Here is a 22,051-nt window from a genome sequence, read left to right on the forward strand (position 1 = left end):
AAACAGACTGGAAAATTTTTGCTACTTGGTGGCACTACCAAGTGATTGCCTACCCATACAAGCCTACAAAGGCCATCATCAAATCAAATATTGACATCAAAAGAATTATTCAACTTTTGCAACCAAACCATAGACTGCACTGAATACCGTATGTATCAAAACAGCAAATCTAAGAAAGCCAAAAGATTCAAGAAATAAGGTGGCCAAAAGCAGCATGGTTGCTGCTATGACAGATCATCATCATACCACTTGACTTGAGCTCAGTTCATACCAGCAAAGTTTCTAGTAATAAAATAAATTTTGTTGCCACATTATCTAGCACAACCATGCTAAGACTGAGTCATTGCCTAGCTGTTACATTGCCTGTATACATGATAATGAATGAAGGATTGGCAACATTATTAAAACATCAACAGAACAACGTGACGCTCTGATAAAATTTATGCATCCTCAAGGCTCAGCTCATTCATTTCATTGGCCTCAAAGACAAGATGATTGTTGTGTGCCAGAACAACATTTCAATTCCAAGCTCTTTTTCCTTGATACCATGATCTGGCCAACAGTATCTACATCTACATCTACATTTATACTCCGCAAGCCACCCAACGGTGTGTGGCGGAGGGCACTTTACGTGCCACTGTCATTACCCCCCTTTCCTGTTCCAGTCGCGTATGGTTCGCAGGAAGAATGACTGTCTGAAAGCCTCCGTGCGTGCTCTAATCTCCCTAATTTTACATTCGTGATCTCCACGGGAGGTATAAGTAGGGGGAAGCAATATATTCGATACCTCATCCAGAAATGCACCCTCTCAAAACATGGCGAGCAAGCTATACCGCGATGCAGAGCGCCTCTCTTGCAGAGTCTGCCACTTGAGTTTGTTAAACATCTCCGTAACGCTATCACGGTTACTAAATAACCCTGTGACGAAATGTGCCGTTCTTCTTTGGATTTTCTCTATCTTCTCCGTCAACCCGTTCTGGTACAGATCCCACACTGATGAGCAATACTCAAATAAAGGTCGAACGAGTGTTTCGTAAGCCACCTCCTTTGTTGATGGACTACATTTTCTAAGGACTCTCCCAATGAATCTCAACCTGGTACCCGCCTTACCGACAATTAATTTTATATGATCATTCCACTTCAAATCGTTCTGCACGCATACTCCCAGATATTTTACAGAAGTAACTGCTGCCAGTGTTTGTTCCACTATCATATAATCATACAATAAACGATCCTTCTTTCTATGTATTTGCACGCATACTCCCAGATATTTTACAGAAGTAACTGCTGCCAGTGTTTGTTCCACTATCATATAATCATACAATAAACGATCCTTCTTTCTATGTATTTGCAATACATTACATTTGTCTATGTTAAGGGTCAGTTGCCACTCCCTGCACCAAGTGCCTATCAGCTGCAGATCTTCCTGCATTTCGCTACAATTTTCTAATGCTGCAACTTCTCTGTATACTACAACATCATCCGCGAAAAGCCGCATGGAACTTCCGACACTATCTGCTAGGTCATTTATATATATTGTGAAAAGCAATGGTCCCATAACACTCCCCTGTGGCATGCCATAGGTTACTTTAACGTCTGTAGACGTCTCTCCATTGATAACAACATGCAGTGTTCTGCTTGCTAAAAACTCTTCAATCCAGCCACACAGCTGGTCTGATATTCCGTAGGCTCTTACTTTGTTTATCAGGCGACAGTCTGGAACTGTGTCGAACGCCTTCCGAAAGTAAAAAAAAATAGCATCTACCTGGGAGCCTGTAGCTAATATTTTCTGGGTCTCATGAACAAATAAAGCGAGTTGGGTCTCACACGATCGCTGTTTCCGGAATCCATGTTGATTCCTACAGAGTAGATTCTGGGTTTCCAAAAAGACATGATACTCAAGCAAAAAACATGTTCTAAAATTCTACAACAGATCGATGTCAGAGATATAGATCTATAGTTTTGCGCATCTGCTCAATGACCCTTCTTGAAGACTGGGACTACCTGTGACCTTTTCCAATCATTTGGAACCTTCCATTCCTCTAGAGACTTGCGGTACACGGCTGTTAGAAGAGGGGCAAGTTATTTCGCGTACTGTGTGTAGAATCGAATTGGTGTTCCGTCAGGTCCAGTGGACTGTCCTCTGTTGAGTGATTCCAGTTGCTTTTCTATTCCTTGGACACTTATTTCGATGTCAGCCATTTTTTTGTTTGTGTGAGGTTTTAGAGAAGGAACTGCAGTGTGGTCTTCCCCTGTGAAACAACTTTGGAAAAAGGTGTTTAGTATTTCAGCTGTATGCATGTCATCCTCTGTTTCAGTGCCATCATCATCCTGGAGTGCCTCGATATGCTGTTTCGAGCCACTTACTGATTTAACGTAAGACCAGAACTTCCTAGGATTTTCTGTCAAGTCGGTACACAGAATTTTACTTTCGAATTCACTGAACTCTTCACACATAGCCCTCCTTACGCTAACTTTGACATCATTTAGCTTCTGTTTGTCTGAGAGGTTTCGGTTGAGTTTAAACTTGGAGTGAAACTCTGTGCTTTCGCAGTAGTTTCCTAACTTTGTTGTTGTACCACGGTGGGTTTTTCCCGTCCCTCACCGTTTTACTCGGCACATACCTGTTTAAAACGCATTTTACGTTTGCCTTGAACTTTTTCCATAAACACTCAACATTGTCAGTGTCAGAACAGAAATTTTCATTTTGTTCTGTTAGGTAGTCTGAAATCTATCTTCTATTACTGTTGCTAAACAGATAAACCTTCCTCCCTTTTTTTATATTCCTGTTAACTTCCATATTAACTGATTACCTGTTCTGCACATACAGAGTCAAAAAGTTGGGCTCTGTTTGTTATCAGTAGGTCCAAGATTTTATCTCCATGAGTCGGTTCTCTCTTTAATTGCTCCAGGTAATTTTCGGATAGTGCATTCAGTATAATGTCACTCGATGCTCTGTCCCTACCACCCATCCTAAACATCTGAGTGTCCCAGTATATATCTGGTAAATTGAAATCTCCACCTAAGACTATAACATGCTGAGAAAATTTATGTGAAATGTATTCCAAATTTTCTCTCAGTTGTTCTGTAAAAGGAGCCAATCACTAACCTAGCTCGGCTGTTGAGTGCAACCTCCACCCATAATAATTCACAGAAACTATCCACTTCTACTTTACTACAGGATAAACTACTACTAACAGTGACAAACACTCCACCACCGGTTGCATGCAATCTATCCCTTCTAAACACCATCTGTACGTTTGTAAAAATTTCGGCAGAATTTATCTCTGACTTCAGCCAGCTTTCTGTACCTATAACGATTTCAGCTTCGGTGCTTTCTATCAGCGCTTGAAGTTCTGGTACTTTACCAACGCAGCTTTGACAGTTTACAATTACAATACCGATTGCTGCTTGGTCCCTGCATGCCCTGACTTTGCCCCGCACCTGTTGGGGCTGTTGCCCTTTCTGTACTTGCCCAGGGCCATCTAACCTAAAAAACCGCAAAGCCTATGACACACAACCCCCACTACCCATGTAGCCGCTTGTTTCGTGTAGTGGACTCCTGACCTATCCAGCGGAACCCGAAACCCCACCACCCTATGGCGCAAGTCGAGGAATCAGTTTCCAGAAAACAAACTGCAGAAACTGGCCCAGAAATTTTGAAAACTGTAAACTGCAATGTTGAGAAGATTAAAATAAAAATTGATACTACTTGGTGCTTGCAACCCATTAAGATACTCCTACAGATTTGAGAGTCAAAGACAAGGCACTTAGAAAATGGATTTGTTAACAGACTGGTACCACCACAAGGGTTTGAAACCTACATCAAGAAACCAAATTACAGGATTGGAAGCCTGGATGAAGCAACTACTTGTGGCTGGTATTGCATTAGCCCAGTGGTGAAGGGGTTGCCCATTCACATTGTTGAACTTGCAGTGCCAATGTCACTGTGGACCATTACAATATAGTGAGATATTACTTGTCAAATTAAAAACAGAAACAACATGCAACAAAACTGAGACAACATGTTGTTGCAATGTAGGCTGTTGTCATGGTATTAGCGCACCGTATATGATCGCAAATGTGATTTTCTGGATACTTAAAAACATGCTCTTTCTGACTATGGTAAGTCTGAAATAAATTATGGGAAACAAATTTTCTAAAAGTAAACTGAATGTACTCTATTTTTTGTAATTTTTATTGAAATCAGGATTGAACTCATTTTGTAGAAATTTAGAAAGCAATAAATGAATGATATTGTATATTGGAACACCTTATCTTGTTGTGTGTAAGGCTTCATGTTTATCACACCTTCAATCAATGTGATATAAGAAGCCAAAGTTAAAGCATTATTCATAACACAATTTATCCGGCTATTTTGTCAAAGTTTATGTAGCATTGCAGCCCATGTTGGGAATTAAACCCACTGTTCTGGGCGGGAGGGAGTTAAAATGTCATTTTGAATGCAGCATTAATAGAAAATGGTATTTGTTAAAGAAGTTTCAAATAAACCCTACTTTCACTGTTTCACAAAAAGACATCATATTGCCTTTGAATTTGTTGATTAAAATTGCAGGTGAACAAAATTTTGTGTTCCACATTGTTGAGCTGCTGAGATATTGCTTATTAAGTTTCATTTTCAGCAAGAGTTTACTCTCCTATATAAGTATCCAATGTGTAAGACACTTTTTTTGTTCATGCTGCAGTTTTCATGTCCAACTTTGAGTCAAATTATCCAGCATTGTTAGCCTGTATTGGTTAGTCAAATACACTTTGTTTAGTGGTTCACACGAAGGTCTTTCTAATGAGCTCAGTTTAGAGCATTTTTAGAACACATTTATTTGCAAACTCTGGTCAAAAGTGCTTTTTTTACTTTTTTTACAAAATCTTGCACTTATTCAGTATTTGGAAAGTGGTACATAAATGAAACTTTAATTTGATAACGTTGCATTGTTAGGTTACTAAACACCAAGTTTCATGTTTGTTGTACCTTTAGTCCCTGAGATGTGAGGCTAAACTTTGAAATTTTTTCTGGCACTGATTTTTTTGGGAGATTTAGCCTAAAATTGTCTTGCTGATTATCATTCATAAAATTCTTTTCATTATTATTCTTATGACAATGCACAAATTTGTACAAGATGAACAAATTTAATTTCTTTCAAAAAGAAATGCCTGAAATATAACAGCTCAAAGCCGCCAGAAATTCATGCTCTCTCTACATGTAGCATGGAGTCAAGCAATTGTCTATATCTAGACCAGTATTGCTTCAGTGAATGGAAACAGTACCAATGTTAATTGGGGCCATGTGCAAATGTCATCATAAAATTTCAATGAAATCTGAAATGGTTGAGCAGGGAAGGCTAGGTAAGTTGACATTGAATGACCCTGCTGCAATGTACACCTTAAAAGATATCTTTGTTCAGATTCATATTTGTTGTTATGCTGCACTTGTAAAAAAACTGTCTATGTTGACTGCATCAGCACAGCTTGAATGACTTCGTCACTGCTGCAATTATTCTTGTGTTGAAATCTTAGAGCCTACAAGCAATTTCAACCTATTATGAAGAAATAGAACTCACTTCTTCTTTTAATAAATGCCTATGTCACATTTCAATGTAAAATGACTTACTGTATTTCAACATTTAGTAACAGGAAAAAATCACTTGTGTGTACAGTTTAAGGTTGTACATTTGACTCTGATTTTACATGAATGACCATTGTGAATTTAATGCACCCTCTGACATTCACTGCCAATGAAACTAATTTCAGTCATCAAGGGAACATTGGTAAAGGAAGGGTATTTCTAATTTGGCTTCATCCTAAAAAGATCTAACCATTTTGAAAGGAATCACTGCATTTGGTGTTCAGTGGGCTCAAATTCACTAATAATGTTATCATCTATAAACAACAAACTAACACTTCACAGTCTTATTTAGGTGTAGTTGTGTCAGGGCTGGTTTGAGAACACTTTTCCACACAAGTGACTTATCATTTGTCTCACTCATCCCCCCCCCTTTTTTTCCTCATACACTTTCATTTGTATCAGTTTTTGTTACTGCTTGTGATACACATCATATACAAATCTTGCACTTGAGTGTCCCTGGTGCCCCGCTTAGCGTGGCATCACAGGCGGATGCTACTAATTGTGACATGTCTTATATAGAAATCTTAAAGTTGTGGTGCCCATCAGCTTTGGACCAAGCTTGTTCCATTTGGGGCTTAGTATGGCCCAGGTCAGTGTCTTATGTAATCAAATGTATGAATATTCTCAACTGGCATATGTAAAAAAAATGTAAGCCTTCTTGGTAGTTTTCAGTGCCTTTTCAAGCCCCATATCACCTTGTGTTGCAGCCTTATCAAGAAGGTTGTTGTGATACGGTAACATTCACCCAACTGTAAAAAGTGAACATTAGAGTTGTGTGTCTGAAGAGCAGTCCTGTTTATTTAATATCTATCCTGTATGTGCGGATGGATATGTGTGCGTGTGTGTGTGTGCGCGAGTGTACACCTGTCCTTTTTTTCCCCCTAAGGGAAGTCTTTCCGCTCCCGGGATTGGAATGACTCCTTACCCTCTCCCTTAAAACCCACATCCTTTCGTCTTTCCCTCTCCTTCCTGAAGAAGCAACCATCGGTTGCGAAAGCTAGTAATTCTGTGTGTGTGTTTGTGTGTTTTGTTCTTGTGCCTGTCTGCCAGCGTTTTCCCGCTTGGTAAGTCTTGGAATCTTTGTTTTTAATATATTTTTCCCATGTGGAAGTTTCTTTCTATTTTATTTACATAAAGCTTACATATACATAGCAAAAATATGATATATATTAATTTATGTATGATTGTGTTTATAGTCTGACTGTTTCATACATTTGCTTGCTACAAAAAGATAGCAAATATACATATATTTTATATAATTTTCACAAAAAAAGTCATTAAAAGTACATTATAAAAGGAACCAATGATAATATAGTTCATTTCTCTATAATTTCTTGGTCTTTACTCAGCACTGCCGAGAAAAACAGAGAGAAAGTAGAGGACAATAACATTGGAGTTTTGAAAAAAACATTATTTCATACATCTTACATACTGGAACTGATTCTATAAACAGTTTTACATTTGTTGCAGTCTCCCTTTGCAATTTATACTGACACACTATTTAATTTTTTATTTCAAGATATTCACGCTGTAAGGGCAAATATTGATCGGATGTCTTTTTAATTTTCTTTTAAAAAGAGACATACTTTCTATCATCTTGATATATTGCAGTGAACTGTTGTACAGGATGCATCCAGCATTTACAGATTTTTTATCTGTTAATTTTAGCCCACATCCTTCTATATGATAGTCATTTTTTCTTCTTGTATTATGTTCATGATATTCTCCATTTAGCAATGCAGTGCATTTAGATTTTAAGTAGATAATTGTTTCATACACATAGACAGGATGCTACAGTAAAAAATTTTACCTCCTTGAATTTATTTCTGCAGGACTCTCTAGGTAATACTTTTGCACTGCGTCATATGGCTCTCTTTTGTAATCTTAATACCCTTTGTGTGCACACATTTGCAGCATTTCTCCAAACCAGGATGCCATATGAGAGGTGTGAATGGACTAGTCAATAGTACATTGTTTGTAGAGTGTGTCTATTTACTGGCTTTGACATTTTTCTCATCAGAAATTTGTTTGAACCTGTTTTGCTGCAAATATTATTTATGTGATTTTCCCATGTCATATAACTATCCAATGTTAAGCTAGAAATTTATAGCTGTTTGTCTTCTTTAGTTCTAGGTCTCCAAATCTGACAGTAATGTTGTCCAAAGTGTGTTTTTTGTTTGCATGTGGCTGCATCTATGTTGTTTTGTTACCGTTTATAAAAAGATTATTTTCCCTGAAATAATTGTTTCAACTCTTCATATTCAGCAAAGTCTTCTCTTGTAGGTCATCTGTTGCAGAACTGGTAACAAGTGAAGTGTCATCTGCACACATGACTACACTATTATCTACTGTTTTGGTTATATCACTGACATACAGAATGAAAAGGAGTGGACCAAGGATGGATCGTTGAGGAACCCATATTTCACAATTTCAAAATGTGAAAAGACACTTGTAATATTATTTTTCATTTTTGGCTTTATTTCTACACCCTGCTTTCTATTTTCTAAAAATGATTTAATGATATCTATTATTTTCTCCCCTATACCCTAACAATCAAGCCTTTCTAATAGGAGTCACGGTGTATACAGTCAAATGCTTTAGATATGTCCAGGAACATACGACAGGCTTTCTTCTGTCCATCAAGTGCTTTTGTTACAACTGTTATGAATTCAGCTACTGTTGTTTTGGTAGATTTACTCTTTCTGAACCCATATTGTTCATCGTTGAGAATATTGGATGTTTGCATAAAAGTTAATGCTCTGACTTTTATTATGGTTTCTACTATTTTAGAGACTACAGATGTAATAGTAGTAGGTCTGTAATTTCCTTGGTCTTTTTTGCAGCCTCCTTTATCTGTAGGGATTACTTTACACTTTTTTTGGCACATTTGAAATATTTCTTTAAGTTTGTCAGACAGGCTAATGGCTAGAACCAGTTGGTTCTAATTTCAAACTAACTTGTATTAGTGTATTGCACAACTTGAATGTTCAGTTTGATATTTCATAGCATAGAGATTTAATATATCTTTTCTGATTATGAGTCTTTAAGTTCTTTGCTTAATTATAGTCAATAGTTATCTCGAGATAATTCTTTACTTCACCTAAGTCTTTTATTGGAAATCATTTGGATGATATATTATTGATGTCTTGCATTTTCTCTTTACCTTTATTATAAATTAGCAATCATCAACAAACATAGTTATATATATCACATAATTCACAGATATTATTCCTCCCAGAATATTCCATAATTTGCAGTTATTAATACATACAGACAACAATCACATTTACTTCATTTAAAACACAGAGATTTTACAAAATCATCCAAGCAATTGTATGGTGCTTGAGCACTTTCTCTCAAGCCTTAAATAACTTAACAAACTCTTCTGGTGTCATCCTAATATCCTCAAGGTTGCTGTACATAAAATTCTGAGGAGACTTTTCCATTAAGACTGCAGTCTGTACATCCATTTGTTCTAATGTTGAATGTGATATTGCCTAATTAAAAATTTCTTTAAAGCAGACAGATTGCACCATCCAATATCTAATTACAAGAAATTTCAATTCTGCATTTAAGCCCTTTCGACAAGAGTATGACAACAAAAGTCACTTAGCTGGTATTATAGCAACTGGAGACTAAATATCATCATAAATAAATGAATAAATAAGCAATTTTTTTTAAAGCCCCTTACAAATAATTTTGCTGTACATGTGCTATCTGATTTTTTCCTAAAAACCTACTTGACTTCATAAATGTGGTTTAATTATTAGTTCTCACATTTTATTTTTATTTAAGCATCAGATTTCTTTATCTATTGATTGTATCCAAACTTTTCACTCATTACTATTAGGTTTCTGGACTACTGGCACTGCAGAAGTTTTTTTATAAATGAAGTTACTCATGACACAATCATTAAAACTATCAGGCACTCTTTGTTGTCTAGTTCACTTTCTCTGCTTGAATTTTTGTCTGTCTCCATGTCCGTTTGATACCTTTCTTCCATTTTCTCATTTACAGATTCATTGTCTGCCTTTGGACTCAGAATCACTAAAATCTTTTCTCCCTGAATCAGAGTCCTTTAGATCAATACACCTATCACCCTCTTCCACAATATCAACATGTATGGCAATGATAACTTTATCAATAATCATTATTCTGTATCCAACTTCACAGTGCTTTACTCTGCTTTACAGTTCTACTTTGAGTTTCTCAATTGTTCTGGTACATGTACAAAAACCATGTTACTCTGTCCTTTGCAAGCCTTCATGGCTAAATAACTACTGCAAGCTGCATCCCTTTGAACCTCCTATCTGTTTTCATCTCTTGGTCTCCCTCACAACTTTTATCTCCCATTTTTCCCTCCAGTACTAAACTGATGATATCTTGATGTCTCAGAAAGTGCACTATCAACTGATCCCTTCTTTTAGTCAAGTTGTGTTCCAAATTTCTTTTCTCCTCAATTATGTTCAGTTCATTCTGATTATTTATGTGATTACCTATCTAATTTCAGCATTCCTCTGTAGTAACACATCTCAAAAGCTTTCATTCTCATCATGTATGAATTGCTTATTGTCAGCATTTCACTATTCTACAAGGCTACACTCCAGACAAATACCATCAGAAAAAACTTCTTAATGCTCGAATCTATATTCGAAATTAACAAATTTCTCTTCTTCAGAAACACTTTTCCTGCCACTGCCAGTCTACATTTTACATCATTAGTTATTTTACTGTCCAAACAGCAAAACGTATCTAGTACTTTAAGTTTATTATTTCCTAATCTGTTTTCTCAACATCACCTGATTTAATTAAAATTATTTTGCTTTTGTTGATGCACTTCTTATGTCCCCTTTTCAAGACACTATCCATTCTGTTCAGCTGCTCTTCCAAGAGCTATGCTCTCTGACAAAATTACAATGTTGTTGGCAAATCTCAAAGTTTTTATTTCTTCTCCTAGAACTTAAATTCTTTCTCCAAATTTTTAATTAGTATCTTTTACTGCTTGCTCAGTGTGCAGGTTGAATAACATTGGGGATAAGCTACAACCCTGTCCCTCTCCCTTATAAACCACTGCTTCTCTTTCATGCCCTTTGACTCTTACAACTGCATTCTAGTTTCTACAAAAGTACTAAATAGCCTTCTGCTCTCTGTATTTTACCTCTGCTACCTTTAGAATTCCTTTGTCAAAAGTCTACAAATGCTACAAATGCAGGTTTGCCTTTGCTTAACCTATCTTCTGAGATAAGTGATGGAGTCAGTGTTGGCTCACATGTTCCAAGATTTCTTCAGAACCCAAACTGATGTTTAAAATCTAGTTCCAAAATTTCAGTCTGAAACTTTCAGTGCCTCCAGGTCTCTTCCACATAAACAACCTCCTTTCAAGATTCTTGATCCAATTGTAAGCAATCATTGAATTATGCTCTGTTCAAATTTCTACCAGACAGCGTCCTCTTTCAGTCATTTCCCTCATGCCATATTCACATACTACTTTTCTTTTGCTTTTTTTCCTACTACTGACTTCCATCCCCCAGCACAAGTAAACTTTCCTCTCCCTTAACTATCTGAATAACCATCACAATACATTTTTTTCAATCTGTTCATCATCTGTAGAGCTAATTGGTATATAAACTTGTACTGCTGTGGGAGTGATGGCTTCACGTCTATTTTGGCTAAGACATTACTTTCACAATACTGTTCATACTAGCTGATCCACATTCCTGTTTTGTTATTCACAATTAGGTCAACTCTGGCATTATCCCTACTTGATTTTGTACTTAAAACCTTTTATTGAACTGATAAGGAGTCCTGTCACCAAAATTTACTAATTCTCATTATATCTACTTCAACCTATTTATTTCCCTTTTTAAATTTCCTAACCTACATGCCTTATTAAGGGATCCGACACCCCATGTTCTGACCTGCAGAGTGCCATTTTTTTTCCTGATGGTGGCATCCTCCTAAGTAGTCTCCACCTGGAGATCTGAATGGGGGACTGTTTTACCTCTGAAATATTTTACCTAAGAGGGTGCCATTATTTAACCATACAGTCGAGCTTCAAGCCCTCGGGAAAAATTACGGCTGTAGTTTCCCCTTGCTTTCAGCCGTTCACAGTACCATCACAGCAGGGCTGTTTTGGTTAGTGTTACAAGGCCAGATAAGCCAATCATTTAGACTGTTGCCGCTGCAACTACTGAAAAGGCTGGTGCCTCTCTTCAGGAACCACACGTTTGTCTGGTCTCTCAACAGATACCCCTCTACATGTTGTTACCTGCCTTAATATTATTACATGTCATCATATGTTGTACCTCCATTACAAAGATGGTGACAGTTGCTCTTGAAATGTCCTGGTTTGACATGCCTGGAACACAACTGCTTCCAGTAGTTCATACTGATTTTATTTTCAGCCTGAAATGCTTTGAATTTTACAGTTTTATGTCCATCCTTGTCTTTTAAATCCATCATGTGGCTTTTAATTTTAATGCATTTGATTGACTCATTTTTTCTTTCAAAACATCAAATTCCCAATATAGGTCAGAGATTCCAGCAAGGTTGTCAACATGTAGTTTACCTTCTCCTTTTCTGTCACCATTGCACCCGCTAATTTTAATTTCTACACTCATTTTGTTTATAAAAATACAGAAGAATGTTAACAAATCACTATAGCCTTTTAACCTCAGTTTGTCCAACTCGATTCTACACAGAGTTTGCACACTCTTCCATTTTAGTTGTCTACTTTCTGAATAAGAATCTTGAATCTTCTTTTTACTTAATAACCATTAACTGCTACCATGTAAAGAATTTTTATTAATGACAGAGTAAATAAAATATACACCTCTTTATATACAGTGAACACACACAAAGCACAGAACTAACTGTTGTGGAGTAAACAGATATATACTCACTGTTGAAAGTCTCCTAGACACTGTTGATATTACTGATAAAAAACCACCATATCTGAACACAGGTAAGTGAGGAACTGTCATATTTATGAAAAATGAACATAAATAAGTAAAATCAGTGAAGTTCAGGATATAGAAGCATGTGCTCATGAGATGATATAGGGGATGTAATATTTGTTGCTATTAGCTGAGGAATTATTGTGCTGTCTGGCAGACAGCAGAAGAGATCTATTTAATTTTAGTGATTTTAGTGTAAATTTATTGAAGGAATGTGACTGGAAAAGCCATTTAGAGGTGCTTTAGTGAATAATAATTTGGTGTCAGCTATAAATGTTCCTACCAGAGCTGCTCAAAATATTAGTGCTCTTACACATATTGCATTCATTCAACCAGCAGGCAATAGAGACACATGCCTGTATAATGGAAAACAGACGGTCAGATCACAAGGCGCAGTTAGTCACATTACATAACTTATTTCGACATATAGTTTGGAAGCACTCTACGAAAACAGTGAGGCTGAGTAATGAGAAACTACTGAATATTTTAACAAAACTTAAAAAAGGTACTGACTGGAGTTACAGTTACAATTAACATAATGCTAACTCTACATTCAAGGTAATTATTTATCCATTTTTAAAAGTAGTTTTCCTAAAAGATAATTAAATGTAACAATGGAAACTCATTTAAAAAATCCTTGATCACTATAGGTATCACAGTCTCTTCAGACCAAAAAAGGACTTGTACAAAATAGCTAGAACAAGTAACGACCCAGAAATACTTTCTTATTGTAGATAGAACTGTAACACACTAAGGAAAGTTGGGGCATGCATAATAGATATGAAACTGACAGATCAGATAACAAAACAAATCAGTATTGAATATCATTAAAACAGAGACAGGCAAAGAAGACACAGGAGATGACATTATTTCTATTAAAGAGAATAGAGTCTTTGTGAAAGATGATTCATGCATAGTTAACATTTTTAACAATTAATTTTTAAAAATAGAGGGAAAAATTGGTGCAAATAGTTCACAAGAAGAAGCAAAAGAGAACAGAAGAAGCAATACAGAGGCCATTTAGTGAAATAGAAAGTAATCTCACAGCCTCATTTGAAATAAGAAATATCATCATTAATTGAAAATGTGAAAATCCTAATGAAGTGGGTAACATTTCCTATAAGACACTAAAGAGTTGTGACCCCACAATGTGTAGTGTTCTTAGACATTTCTACACAATTTTCTAAATTTTTTGCATAGATAAAGTACTCCACGGCTGTCTCATAACTGTGTAGTAATGACATACTTATCTAGTCTAGGTTTGAATTTCAAAATGGCTGTTCTACTGAGTCAGATACTTATGCAATTACTGAGCACTGAATAAACTCTTTAAATGATAACATATCACCAGCTGAGATATTCTGTGTGTGCTGGCATATGCTGTCACCAGACTGCGAGAAGACCAATAGTATGCACCGGAGCAAGAGAACCTATCAGGAGAGAGGTCAACGACAGACTTGCAAACAATGTGCTGCCAAAGCCCTCTCAACTGCCAGTATTTAGATCGCCATCATGGACCGGAGGACCCAGTCAGTCACCCAGTGAGTCACCGACAGGATGCAGAAGTCGCATTCGCAATCAGAGTCTCAGTCTCAGGCAGCAAATAGCAACCAGAGTAGTGTGGATAGTAGAAGTTGTACTTCGGTAGCTGTGAGGCTAATGAGGACTATTAGAAGAGCTTGTACTACAACACCTGGCCTATGTTAAGTTAAGTAGCTTCATGTTAAGTCAATAACGAACTCTGTTAATTTATGCATGCAGTTGTGTTATAGAAAGAGGATACCGGCCACCAGACAACATCCCGTCCTTGCTTCCCATGGTACAAGCCTACAGTGACAATGAGACAACACAAAACCGTGACTTATCAAAGGCATTTGATTGTGTCAGTCATAATATTGAATTACAGAAGTTAAATATTAATAGAATAAGTAGTTCATCAAATTCCTGGCTTAGTTCTTATTTAAGAAATAGAATGCGCACTGCTTCTTTAGGCTATTTGTGTAATAAAAAGAGGGTGCAATATCATCTGCATTTGGGTAAATTACAATGGGTGTCCCACAGGATTTGTTCACCGGTCCACTACTGTTCTTGTTTATGTTAATAATCTGCCATTTTATTTGAATTAGAAGGCAGTATTAATCCTGTTTTCAGGAAGACAAACATTGTTGTGAAGCTAGGCAAAGAAGCATCAACAGAGAAAATAATAAATTATGTTTTTGTGGAAGTTACTGAATGGTTCTGCACAAATGGACTAGCTTTAAATTTTGGAAAAATTTCATTCAGTTTTGTACTGTCAAAAATCTCCTACCTCTTATTAACACAGTATACCAACAAGAAATAATAAACAGGATGGGATGGGCACTGATGGAAACTTAAGCTTGAAAAACCATATGGTAGACCTTCTAAAATATTTATGTCTGGCCACTTGTGCCATAAGAATAATTGCCAACTTTGGTGCATAGAAGTCAATAAGTTAAAATATTTTCATATTTTCATTCACTGATGTCTTGTGGGAAATATTCTGAATAAATCCTCACTTAGGTGAAAAGTATTTGTTGAGTTGAAGAAAGGGATTACAATTATCTGTGGAGCTCACACATGTATATTTTGCAGGCACCTCTTAAGCAGTTATGAATATCCACCTACGTAATTTACCAACAATTCATCTAAGTTTGAGACCAACAGAGATATTCGCAAGTACAACACTAGAAGGAAACAAGATCTGCATTATTCTGTAATGAATGCAACTTTGGCACACAAATTGTGTAAATATGCAGTTGCAAAACCATTTGATAATCCACTGATGGAGGTAAAATACCTGATATACAGCACAAGTCTTTTCAAATGTAGTTTGCAGATCCTTCTTCTTTGCAACTCCTTCTATGCCACAGAACACTTCTTGAGTAGCAATAATAATCATTTAATTAATAAATAAGTACATACACCTTAACCTGGAATGTGGCCATGTAAATATTATTTTTAATTTTTACTCCTTTAGTTGTATATAACTGTTATATGTTTGTTATGTTGATATATTCAACACAGTAACATTTATCATGAGTTTGACTTATGGAACAAGTAGCTGACTACTTCTTCTAACCCATAACTGTGCCATGATGATGATGATGATGATGATGATAATTATGAGAGAAGTTGTGATTAAAAACTATTGCTGGGGCATAGCCTGTCACCTCAAATAGTGTCATGAGGCCATAAAACCAAACACACTACCTGTCTTAACTATCAATAGTGTGACATGCCATCACTGAGAGTGGTTTGAATTTTAACACAGGATATTGGCACAAAAACTAATGATCAGGAATATGACACATCTCTGTCCTCCCTTTCTCTTTTAAATGCTGACAAAAATATTTTCCCCACTCATTAGAATTTGTACATCTGACTTCCAATTTGAACATGAATACACACAACTATAAGTTGGTGCCCCTGAGAGGAGGCAGTCAATACTAATAAAGAACAAATACCAGGAGCTCATCATTCATGGTAAGAAGGTTAAATCAGCAGACAAAATATTTTGTTGTTGTTAAGATTTATAAAATGTCTTAAAATCTAGGAAAGGATATCTCCAAGTTGAAATATAACAGTATAAGGAAAAGATAGATAGCTACTCAGCATAAAGATGACATGTGGAGTTGCAGACAGGCACAACAAAAATGGTCTTACAGGTTTGCTTCCAGCCAAAGCCTTCTTCACAAAAGGAAACACACACACACACACATTCATTCATGCAACCAAGCACACCTCATGCACACATGATTGCTGCCTCTGGCAGTTCAGTGCAGAATGCAGGTGCTGCATAGAAACTGCAATCTGGCGGGTATGGGGCAGAGGAAAGGATAGCAGGGTACATATGTGGGGAGGGAAGGGTGCTGTTTGGAGGATCATGCAGGGACTAGACTGTCAACAGGTGCAGTGATGTGAGGCTCTGTGGGGTGGGAGCAATGCATTATCAGAGGACGGCACACAGAGATGATGGGATGATATTAGGGAGAGATGATAGGACAGAAGATGTGGGAACTGCTGTGTGGAGAGTGTGAGGACAGTAGGTTACTGTAGGTTGAGGCCAGGATAATTTTGGGGATAGAGAATGTGTTGTACAGATAACTCCTATATGTGCAGTTCAGAAAAGCTGCTGGTGGGAGAGAGGAACTACATGGCTCAGATAGGGAAACAGCCTTCAAATCAAGAATAGCTACATGTTGTATTACAGAGCGGTCTAATTTGCTTTTGGCCACAGTTTGACCGTGACCGCTTATCCTGGTGGATAGCTGGTTGGTAGTCATACCAATATACACTCCTGGAAATTGAAATAAGAACACCGTGAATTCATTGTCCCAGGAAGGGGAAACTTTATTGACACATTCCTGGGGTCAGATACATCACATGATCACACTGACAGAACCACAGGCACATAGACACAGGCAACAGAGCATGCACAATGTCGGCACGAGTACAGTGTATATCCACCTTTCGCAGCAATGCAGGCTGCTATTCTCCCATGGAGACGATCGTAGAGATGCTGGATGTAGTCCTGTGGAACGGCTTGCCATGCCATTTCCACCTGGCACCTCAGTTGGACCAGCGTTCGTGCTGGACGTGCAGACCGCGTGAGACGACGCTTCATCCAGTCCCAAACATGCTCAATGGGGGACATATCCGGAGATCTTGCTGGCCAGGGTAGTTGACTTACACCTGCTAGAGCACATTGGGCGGCACGGGATACATGCGGACGTGCATTGTCCTGTTGGAACAGCAAGTTCCCTTGCCGGTCTAGGAATGGTAGAACGATGGGTTCGATGACGGTTTGGATGTACCGTGCACTATTCAGTGTCCCCCGACGGTCACCAGAGGTGTACAGCCAGTGTAGGAGATCGCTCCCCACACCATGATGCCGGGTGTTGGCCCTGTGTGCCTCGGTCGTATGCAGTCCTGATTGTGGCGCTCACCTGCACAGCGCCAAACACGCATACGACCATCGTTGGCACCAAGGCAGAAGCGACTCTCATCGCTGAAGACGACACGTCTTCATTCGTCCCTCCATTCACGCCTGTCGCGACACCACTGGAGGCGGGCTGCACGATGTTGGGGCGTGAGCGGAAGACGGCTTAACGGTGTGCGGGACCGTAGCCCAGCTTCATGGAGACGGTTGCGAATGGTCCTCGCCGATACCCCAGGAGCAAAAGTGTCCCTAATTTGCTGGGAAGTGGCGGTGCGGTCCCCTACGGCACTGCGTAGGATCCTACGGTCTTGGCGTGCATCCGTGCGTCGCTGCGGTTCGGTCCCAGGTCGACGGGCACGTGCACCTTCCGCTGACCACTGGCGACTGCATCGATGTACTGTGGAGACCTCACGCCCCACGTGTTGAGCAATTCGGCGGTACGTCCACCCGGCCTCCCGCATGCCCACTATATGCCCTCGCTCAAAGTCCGTGAACTGCACATACGGTTCACGTCCACGCTGTCGCGGCATGCTACCAGTGTTAAAGACTGCGATGGAGCTCCGTATGCCACGGCAAACTGGCTGACACTGACGGCGGCGGTGCACAAATGCTGCGCAGCTAGCGCCATTCGACGGCCAACACCGCGGTTCCTGGTGTGTCGGCTGTGCCGTGCGTGTGATCATTGCTTGTACAGCCCTCTCGCAGTGTCCGGAGCAAGTATGGTGGGTCTGACACACTGGTGTCAATGTGTTCTTTTTTCCATTTCCAAGAATGTAAAAAGCTGTTCAATGATTTCAGCAGAGCTGGTGCATGACATGGCTGCTTTCACAAGTGTCTCAGCCTCTGATAGAGTTGGATAAGCCAGTGACTGGGCTGGAATAGGAAGTGCTGGGTGGGTGGACTAGGCAGATCTTGCACATGGGTCTTCCACAGAGATATGACCCCTGTGGCAAGGTGTTGGGATTGGGAGTGGCTTAGGGATGGACTAAGATGTTGTGGAGGTGTGGGAACGATCTTGGGTAGGCTATTCCTCATTTTAGGAGTTGCTGATAGATAATTAATGCCCCGACAAGAATGTGGTTCAGTTGTTCCAGTCTGGGGTGGTACTGGGTGATAAAGGAGATACTCCTTTGTAGCTGGTTTATGAAGGTGGAGGCAGGATTAAGGTGTGAGGGGAAATGGCACAGACGATCTGTTTGTGGTCTAGGTCTAGGGGATAGTAACAACACCCTATCTTCATTCCTTCATAACCACAACACCCTTTCTCACATTTACTTCACCTGGTCCTCCTCATCCCAGAATGGCAACTACTGGATGTCAACATCCTTCTCTCTTACGGCTCTGTCCACACTTCTATCCACATTAAATGCACCAACCACCAACAACACCTGCGTTTTCACAGGTGCCATCCCTTCAACAACAAGAAAACACCTCACATACAGCCTGGCCACCCATGGATAGTGTATCCACAGTAAAAAGAACTCCCTTGCCCAGTACGCTGAGGGTCTAACCAAGACTTTCACAGACAGGCGCTAACCCCCAGCTCTAGTCCATAAACAAATCTTCCATGCCATTTCCCCACACACCTCCAACCAATCCCAAAATCCAGCTATAAAGGAGTGATCTCTTCATCATCCAATACCACCCCATACTGGAACAAATGAACCACTGGCTCTGATCACCAATCATTGTTCTCTGAAAGGAGGGACATCCTATCTAAGATCCTTCCCACCTTACCTAAAGTGGTATTCTATCACCAGCCCAATCTCCACAACATCCTGGTCCATTCTTATGCCACTCCCAGTCCTAACCCCTTGCCACAGGAATCATATCTGCATGGAAGACCTGCCCAATTCAGCCATCCAACACTTCTTGTTCCAGTCCTGCCATAGGGTTATCCTATTCCAGCAGAGGCACAACTTCTTATATTGGTATAACTACTGACCAACTGTCCATTAGAATGAAAAAGGTCATCACCAAATTGTGGCCAAGAGTAAAGTAGGCCACCCCTCTGGCACAATATGCTGCTGAACATAACATTCTCAATTTCAATGGCTGCTTCATAACTCAAGTCATGGGGATTCTCTCCTCCGCTACCAACTTTTCTGAACTGCACAGGTGGGAGTTATCCTTAATACACCCTCTCCACTCCCAAAATTATCTCAGCATCAGTCTATGGTAACCTACTGTCCCCACACTCTCCACCAAACATTTCCATTCCCTCTATCCTATCACCTCTTCACTATTCTTGTCATCTCATGCTCTTTGTTTGCTGGTCTCTGCCAATGCACCAGCCTGTCTTTCCCCTTCCCTACTCATCTCATCTTTCGCTGTCTGTTGCCTGCCTTCCTTCCTCCCTAGCTCCCTGCTCTGCAGCCTCCTGATTCTGTGCCTGTTAACAGTGTAAGCCCTGCATGCTCCTCGAGTCAGTGCTCTTCACTCACCCCCTTTCCCCATCCCACCCCCTCAATGTTGTTGTTTCATTCTACGTGACAACAGCATTCTAGTCTGAACTGCTGGAGATGGTGGTTGTTCATGTGTAAGGTGTGGTTGTTTGTGGAAGAAGGCTTTGGCTGAATGCTAATGTGTAAGTATCTTTTCATTGTACCTATCGGCAACTCAACGTGTCACCTTTATGGTGAGTAGCAATCAATCTTTTCCTTATATTGTTCAAATTTTTCAATTACTTAAGGCTGCAAATTTTTTACAGTTCTGTCATTTCAGTACCTACTTAATATTTTCAGTGCTTAAGCTATCACATTTGAATCTATAAATTATGATTCTCTCAATTAAAATCGCCACACTCACCTAAAATTGTCATTGTTCTCTTATTTTGAATTAAAACAGACTTTGCATGATGTCATAAATCTCTGTTTTTTATTGATTTTTGTAATTACTACAGTTTTACCTGATTTTTATTATAAACTGGTTGACAAACCTGACACTGCCAGGGAATTCATTTCGCAAATTTTCTTTTAGAAATGAAAACAAAATAGGAAATACGTTTATATGTAACATTAAAAAAATCATTTCCATGTAGTTGTGAAAAAACCTTTGAAATAATGAAAAGTCATACAAAGAAATATGCATAATGCACAGGCGTATACATGCAGCATTCTGGACAGTTTATGAATGCTGGATGCAGCTGCTTCACATTTGTATAACATGATTTTGTGAACAACTGTATGGCAGTGCCTCTTTATAGCGCTATAGATGGCTATTGTTTTTGCCTACAGCAGTCTGTGCTTTGGAGCTGAATGTTTTTAAAAGTGCTGCCAGGGTCAGGAATTTCCTTAAGTTGGCTCAACTGTAGGTGCGTCATAGTTGTTGTTGTGGTCTTCAGTCCTGAGACTGGTTTGATGCAGCTCTCCACGCTACTCTATCATGTGCGAGCTTCTTCATCTCCCAGTAATTACTGCAACCTACATCCTTCTGAATCTGCTTAGTGTATTCATTTCTTGGTCTCCCTCTATGATTTTTACCCTCCACGCTGCCCTCCAATGCTAAATTTGCGATCCCCTGATGCCTCAGAACATATCCTACCAACTGGTCCCTTCTTCTTGTCATGTTGTGCCAAAAACTCCTCTTCTCCCCGATTCTATTCAATATCTCCTCATTAGTTATGTGATCCACCCATCTAATCTTCAGCTTTCTTCTGTAGCACCACATTTCGAAAGCTTCTATTCTCTTCTTGTCCAAACTATTTATCATCCATGTTTCACTTCCATAAATGGCTACACTACATACAAATACTTTCAGAAACGACTTCCTGACGCTTAAATCTATACTTGATGTTAACAAATTTCTCTTCTTCAGTAATGCTTTCCTTGCCAATGCCAGTCTACATTTTATATCCTCTCAAAACTACTTTACTACTTTGAGTGTCTCATTTCCTAATCTAATTCCCTCAGCATCACCTGACTTAATTCGATAACATTCCATTATCTTCATTTTGCTTTTGTTGATGTTCATCTCATATCCTACTTTCAAGACACTGTCCATTCCATTCAACTGCTCTTCCAAGTCCTTTGCTGTCTCTGACAGAATTACAATTCCTTTCGTGAACTTCGACTCTTCTAACTGCCATCTGGTTTCTTTACAATGTAAATAGCCTTTTGCTCCCTGTATTTTACCCCTGCCACCTTTAGAATTTGAAAGAGAATATTCCAGTCAACATTGTCAAAAGCTTTCTCTAAGTCCACAAATTCTAGAAATGTAGGTTTGCTTTCCTTAATCTTTCTTTTAAGATAAGTCATAAGGTCAGTATTGCCTCATGTGTTCCAACATTTCTACGGAAACCAAGAGGTCAGCATCTACCACTTTTTCCATTCACCTGTAAAGAATTCGTGTTAGTATTTTGCAGCTGTCACTTATTAAACTGATAGCTTGGTAATTTTTACATCTGTCAACTCCTGCTTTCTTTGGGATTGTAATTATTATATTCTTCTTGAAGTCTGTGGGCATTTCGCCTGTCTCATACATCTTGCTCAC

At 38.9% G+C, this 22,051-nt stretch overlaps 1 protein-coding gene across 1 annotated transcript in view; it reads right to left on the reverse strand.

The window, feature by feature from the left end:
* Positions 1 to 22,051, reverse strand: part of LOC126267675 (dynein axonemal heavy chain 12-like) — a 51,420-nt gene that overhangs the window by 24,920 nt on the left and 4,449 nt on the right. The gene's annotated exons all lie outside the window — the stretch shown is intronic.

This window comes from Schistocerca gregaria, chromosome 4, assembly GCF_023897955.1.
Source record: "Schistocerca gregaria isolate iqSchGreg1 chromosome 4, iqSchGreg1.2, whole genome shotgun sequence".
Taxonomy (NCBI): domain Eukaryota; kingdom Metazoa; phylum Arthropoda; class Insecta; order Orthoptera; family Acrididae; genus Schistocerca; species Schistocerca gregaria.